We start from the raw sequence: 7,641 nt of genomic DNA on the forward strand, positions 1-7,641 counted from the left end.
ATTCTATTCTAAAATTTTAAATCTCTAAATTTAAACAGGTGCCAAACAAATTATTGAACTACAATTTGTCCAATTTTCTGATGAGGAAAAAAAGCCAGCAAATGTAGTACTGTACAAGTAGAGTGAGGGGCTACTAAGATATGGCTGCTGAGTTGTCAGGAAAGCATTGGAATAGAGACTGTTAGAGCAAAGATCAAAGTGACATGATCAATGGAAGTCAGTTCTAGACAAAAGGAAGAGCAAATGAAACACTCATGGAGAGTTCTTATATATTGTTTGCAAGAAGAGTCACTATGCTGCTGAGACATGGAGAGGTCTACCTAAGATCTGCCTCCCTTTTCCCAAATATAGTCCTTATTGGAAATTATATTTCAAAGCAAGCAATCTGAGTCCCATGCTCTCTTCCCTTAAACTTGTTAATGTGGCTAGCCTTGAAACTAATATGTAAGCAAAATGGATAATTGACATTCCCAGGTCAAATTGGAGAAGAATGGGGTGTGCCTACTCTAACATCTCTTCTCTCATTTGGCTATAGAGAACTTTTCATTCTGATTTGTGTGTATAGTATATACAGAGGAGCAATGGCATCACCATATGTATCCCAAATTCCCTCTGGGTCTTCTGCACTATCAGACAAACCATGTAATATACTTTATGTGCATTTATTAACTTACAAAGAGTAAGAACCCAGTGCCTAGCCCCACACCTCTGGCAGCACTGCTCAGAGCCCGCCATATCAAACTCTGCCACGACTACCATAGTCCCTGTTAGCATTCACTCACGGCTCAGGGGCCTGAGATATCGGCCCCAGGTCCACAAGAGTCAGTCTATTCTGTCTTTGAGCTGCTGCAGCTGGCTTCATGTTCCCCACACCACACGAGCTACCCATGACTCCCGGCTTCTGTCCCAAGATGGCTCCCAGTAGCCCCTTCGAAGTCCACCCGCCATGTCAGGCCCCGTCCATTGGAGGAACTAGTTAATTGGGAGACACTCCACCCCTTTCCTCTGCTCTTAGAATCTTCCTGTCCATCTTCCACTAAAGTCCCTGAGCTTTGGAGGGGTTGATAGATGTAGGGCGATCTCTCTTGTATCATGGTGAGATAGTGGCTTCTTGGGCCTCCCCATTAGTCATCTTTAGGCCTTGACCACTGATCTAGCTCAGTGGTGTTTCTTCTACTATAAAAACAAATGGAAGGAAGTAGACACATTTAAACAAACATGAATGTAAATACAAATGACTAGAAGATATCCCAGTAGGTGTACTATACTCATTAAACAATATACTCATGATGGCTTCTCCACTAGGGCCTGTAGCCTTTCTTCACACAAGGCGTTGGCCTGGTTTACAGCACCAGGTGTGTGTTCCACCCCTAGGAGCGGGCCTTATCCAATTAGAAATTTGTCAGTTGTATGTGTGTTGGTTGAGCCATTATTGTTCTTGCAGGCATTGCTTGGCATGTGCATTGTGTGCAGCACACAGGTCCATCACTGAGTAGAATTATAGGGGATCCTTTGTTCCCCAACCATCCACATCAATATGAACATCATCCATCCAATGTCACAGAGGTTTTTGGCTTAGTCTCAGTTCCATCTCTTCTTCTTCTCTGGCACTCACAACATACAGTGTCCTCAGCAACATGGCCTTACCGACCTTTCTAGTGTGCAATTGACATTAATGGCAATAGCCTTGGTGAATTGGAGGACCTCAAGGATCTCCCTCTGAACAACAGCTCATGGGGGACAACCTACCCCTGTTACTGTAGATTTTCTTAACAGTAGTATAGTTTGGGAGACTCTACCCTCATCTTATCCAACCTACATGAAGCTTCCAAGATTCTTACAGCTATACCTGGCCTTTGCTTCTTCAGGTATCTTTCAAATGGGTTTCACATCTGTAGAACACTTGAAGGAACATTAACATTATATATTAAATCAATCATAGACAAGGTATCACACAGCATGGAAAGGTTTTATCCATTTGAATTAACTGTTTTATCCATAGATGCTTGTTAGGTACCATAGCATGGGAATGAGGCATTAATTTGGTTAGCTCTTTACCATTTTTAGTTATCCCTTTGTATTCTTTTCTGCTTGATACACATGTACAGGTGTTGGCCTCAGTTGCCTGACCTTGCACTGGGCTAAGGAGGCAGGGGGCTTTTCATGTTCCCACAGCCCTTGTTGGTTCCCTGAGCCAGACAGGTTCTCGGTCTGCCTCCTGACTGTAGCCACATCTATCATCTTCCCATTGACCACACCAGGTTTCTGGGGGAGAATTTGGTGGGAAAACCTGCTTCCATCCCTAGTATAGGCTTTATCATAAGAGAAATGCATCTTATTTAATCTTTGGGGATTCTTAACCACCCCTTCTACCATTGTTATCCTTCGAATGGCCTTTGTAAACTGTTCTGGTTTTAAAACCTTCCAGAAACACCTTAGTACCAAAGTTGGTTTTCCATCAGTTTTTTCTCTGGGGATTTGGGCTTGACATAAGTCTTGCCACATTTGTCTTTGTTAGGGAAAGAGGAATTTACTGCCTGGTTGAATTTACTGCTTTTAACCAATTAACTCAACTGGAGACACAGGCATCCGGAGATAGGGGCAAGTGCTGCAGCCCCCGGACCCTGACCTGTCTGATCTGTGTCGTGTCACGTAAGCATGTCTGCTTACACAAGATAACAGGGAAGGGTCGCGCCAGGCACATACCACCCATCCCTCCCCGATTGAGACTCCTGAAGGGAGTTGTAACATTTTCTTGTTTTGAAGTTATTGGTTTGTGAAATGCTTGCTTTGAAACTATTGGTTGTATAAGCACAGGCTTTTGTGTAACGGTTATGGGAGCCTATATAATCTTTAACTGAAATTGCCTCGGGGTCAATTGCTCCAACCAGACCTGTGTGTCTTGGAAGGACGGTCGGCCCCAGCTAGCTGGCCTAATAAAACTCTGCTTGATTTTTGCATCTCCATACTCATGCATTTGTTCTCCTGAAGAGACCCACCGAGTCACAGACCCTAACAGTCTTCGAGTAATCCAAGTGGACCATTTCTTCGGTCTGGTCTATGTTATATCTCCTATAGGGTGTTCTGTTATTTTACAGACACGTTTTACGTGCTGGTCAGAATCATTTAGATTTGCCAAAGCCTCTCTCACTTTACATAGATCCTGTTCCATCAAAGGGCTTAGTAAAACCATTAAAGCTCCATACCATTCTTGAGGTCCCAATTGAATTAGCCTTTCTTTCATATCTCTGATGAACTTAGTCTTATCTGGCCCAGTGAACTGGACATCATATATTGCTTTTCTCACACCTAGTTCTCTCAGGAATGCCTGCCCCTCCTTTATCGTCCTCCAGCCCCTGCCAATCTTCTTAGTCTCCATTGGTGACAACCATGTATCTTTGATGCCCTCAACCAGCCACCCTATTAAAGATTGCTGCCCCCTGCATTGGCCTATGTTGAACAGCCTATATTGCAAGGACAGATGGGTGGTTATATAACTCAGCTGTGAAGCTTCTGAAGGACTTAGACTGAGGTCATTTGCTCCCATGTCCCATACTCTCACAAGCCATGTGGCTAGGGGCTCTCTGCTTGCTTGCTTGTAAGTTTTTCCTAGTTTTAACAGTTCTAGCATGGAAAATTTCCTAGTCACAACACAGTTAGGTTTTTTGTTTGTTTGTTTGTTTCTTCCTTTTTACTTTTATCTGTCTTTTCCTCTGAGTCCTTGGACTTTACACAATCAAAGTGTCCCGCCTTTTTTCTCTCTCCAGCTCTACATCTGGGTCTGCCAGTTCAGCCTTTTCAGCTTTCCCTGCCTGGGGCACATCTTTTGTTCTCTCTCTCTCTCTCTCTCTCTCTCTCTCTCTCTCTCTCTCCCTCCCTCTCTCTCAGCACTCCATTTGGGTCCAGAGCAGGTAAAAGTTTTTCTAGCCTTTGGGTAACCTTTAACAAATCTTCACATATCCGCAACATATCCCCATCTTTACAACATAGCTGTGGCCCATGCTTCTGCATGGCTGGCCTCTTTTTAGTTACCAATTTTGTGATCCATTGTATAACCCATATGACTCTCCCTAACCCCATTATGCATATGGTTTTGATTGGCTTCTCTCCTGGATTTGGGACTCACAGCCCAGCTGACCCACCACAGGGGCAGCAGGAACAGCATTGCTTTCTGAGGCCCACATCCCCAAGGCTGTAGTTCCTTTATCCTGCCAGATTATGCTAATTTTGTAGCCCCCGAATTCCCTCTGGGTCTCCTGCACTATCAGACAAACCATATGTTTTATGTGCATTTATTAACTTAAAAGGAGTGAGAACCCAGTGCCTAGCCCCATGCCTCTGACAGCACAGCTCAGAGCCTGCCATATCAGACCATGCCACTAGCATTTGCTCACACCTCAGGGGCCAGCGATCTTGTCCCAGGTCCACAAGAGTCAGTCTGTTCTGTCTTTGAGCTGTTGCAGCTGCGTGTTCCCCACAACACGCAAGCTACTTGTGGCTCCTGGCTACATCCCAAGATGGCTCCCAACAGCTCAGGCCCCACCCATTGGAGGAACTAGCCAATTGGGAGACACCATAAACTAGTCAATTCTTAGAAATATGAATACAAGTCTTGTCATATTAAGGCTAGTTCATCCAGAGTCAGACCTTCTCTTTCTGTTCCTGACAACACAAGAGCCAATGTTCTGCTGCCTCAATCGTCCTAAGATGGGTACTCAGCAACTCAGAACCCTAGAGTTCAGAACCCATGAGGTTTGTTCTTACTAGCTAAACCAGAGCTGTTGACCCTGTCCTGATATTTTGCTTAGGCTCCTGAGTAAAGGATCTAGCATCTGCTTTCCCTGATATCATCTCCAGTTGGAAACATGGCATTTCCTCTGTAACTTCATTTTCTTCTCTAGCACTTTTGAGAACACTAATGTCTGTTTACATGTCCCTCTCTTGTATCTATACTTATGAACATACATGCCTAACTGTCACATAGAACAACACAAAACTATTCCTAAGACTTGAGGCTAGTACATTATACCAATTAGCTATGTTAGAACGACTTTAGCACAGTGAACAAGTGACAACATTAGAAGATTTATAAAAGGTGAACAGGAGGCAGATTGGATATTTAAGATCCTATGGGGCAAGATAAGGCGTCGGGTGGGTGAGATACTTAGCATGAAAGAAAGGCTTTTGATTGTTTAAGGAAAACGAATTACAAAAGCACCTGATTTTGTTTTAGAAGAATAACTCTGGAGTAAATAAATCTTCAATGATTCATAGAAAGCTTAACTCAAGAATTCTCATATAGAAATGCAATATTACAACTATGAATGATCATAATACAGTAATGAATGATAAGCTATATTACTGATAATGCAGGTAAAATATTCAAGAGTAAGGGAAAGAAAAATGTAAATGGTAACCTCAAATTGTTTTAATATTTTATTTTTATTTTATGTATATGAGTGTATTGCCTTCCTGTGTGTAAATGCACCCATGTCATGCAATACTCACAGACATCAGAAGAAGACATCAGATCCCCCTGGAACTGGAGTTACATATGGTTGTTAGCCATGTTGTGGGTGTTGGGAATGGAACCTGGGTCCTCTGCAAGAGCAGCTTAACCCTTAACTGCTGAGCTATCTCTCCAGCCCCTATTTCATACTTGTTAAATGTATATTTTATATTGAGTTTTTGTGCATTTCATATAATAGATCTAATAAAAGATCACCTCCCCATCCACACTCCTCTTTATCCCCTCCACCAGATTTTATGAATTATATGGCCTCACATTTTTAAGCTTGAGTAAGTTTGTAAAGTCTTATTTCCTGAGAAGGTGAAAACTGGCAGACACATTTGTAGTGGCATGCAGAAAGAACTCTTTTGAAAAATATTAGTCTTTAGATACCTATTAGAGTTTTAAATAGAGCCAAGTACCATTTATAAGTCTGGAAATTGATGAGAAAGTAAGAATAGAGGGTTTTTTTTAGTTGAAGCTATATATTTAAAACATAGTTTAGTTATTTTTTCTTTCACTCTGACAAATGTCTGTGAGAAATAACATGAAATATTGAGATATTCATTTTAGCTCACACTTTCAGAAGGTTCAGTGCTGGTCCTGTGGTAGGTCATTGCATCAGAGAAGAAATCTATGGTCAGGAAATCACCTCATTCTGTGGCATCCAGAAACAGAGATAATGGTTCATGAAAATGCCAGGGCAAGATAGAGGCCTCAAAACATACCCCCATTAACATACATCTTCTAGTTTGGCCCCACTTTCTAAATTTTTCAGCACCTCCCAAAATAGCACCAGTGTCTTGTTCCAACTGCTAAATATTTGAACCTATGAGGAATATTTAATATTCAAATATAACAAAGCCAAAAATCTTATATTTAGTTTTAATAAATTCATCTTTTTTTATTTATACAGTGTAGTAAATACTCCTTTTGCTATTTCCCCATATTATAATTAGTACTTTGTCTCAAAGGCCTGTCCACCCAGATACACTCTGTTTTCCACCTTTCTGATAGCTTTATTAAGATATTCTTTGATATTTGTTACCTTTTGAGATCTAATAGAAGTTCCCTTTTGGCATTGATAGATAATTAGATAAATGATGATAGATGATAGATGATAGATAGATAGATAGATAGATAATAGATAGATAGATAAATAGATAGATAGATAGATAGATAGATAGATAGATAGATGGATAATTAAGCTGGGTCTCTCACTGAAAAATTTTGTCTTTGAATGTCAGATGTTACAATCTTGGGGCTAGAGCAATGACTCAGTGATTAAAATTTGCTGCTCTTGCAGAGGACTGAAGTTTGGTCACCAGCATCAGCACTGAGCAGCTCACAGCCACCTGCAACTCAAGCTTCAGGGGATCCAACACCCTTTTCTAGCCTCTGCAGACACCTGAACTCATGTGTATACACACACACACACACACACACACACACACAGAGGTAGATGATGGACAGATAGCTAGATAGAAGATAGATGATAGATAGATAGATAGATAGATGATAGATAGATAGATAGATAGATGATAGATGATAGATATAGATGATAGATAGATAGATAGATAGATAGATGATAGATAGAAGATAGATAGTTGATAGATGATAGAAAGATGATAGATGATTGATAGATAGATGATAGATAGATAGATAGAAGATAGATAAATGATAGATGATAGATAGATGATGTACAGATAGCTAGATAGAAGATAAAAGATAGATAGATAGATAGATAGATAGATAGATAGATAGATAGAAGATAGATAAATGATAGATGATAGATAGATGATGGACAGATAGCTAGATAGAAGATAAAAGATAGATAGATAGATAGATAGATAATAGACAGACAGATAGATAGATAGATTATGGATACATAGGTAATAGATAGATAAGCCTGATTTATTTACTATACTCATTCTGAAAATTTACTTAGAATACCCAATGAAATATCTAGCATCTTTTCCCCACCAATGTCATTCTCAATCTGGCCAAAACGTGACATTTTCTGTCTAACACCACTTGGCATGTTTGATCCTCTTACACTCACTTGCATTGAAATGAATATATGTATATGAAGCATAAGCATTTGGACAGTCACAGGGCAGGTATACTTAGAG

The sequence above is a fragment of the Nannospalax galili genome, unplaced genomic scaffold (genome assembly GCF_000622305.1).
Source record: "Nannospalax galili isolate Female #2095 unplaced genomic scaffold, S.galili_v1.0 scaffold1282, whole genome shotgun sequence".
Lineage (NCBI taxonomy): Eukaryota > Metazoa > Chordata > Mammalia > Rodentia > Spalacidae > Nannospalax > Nannospalax galili.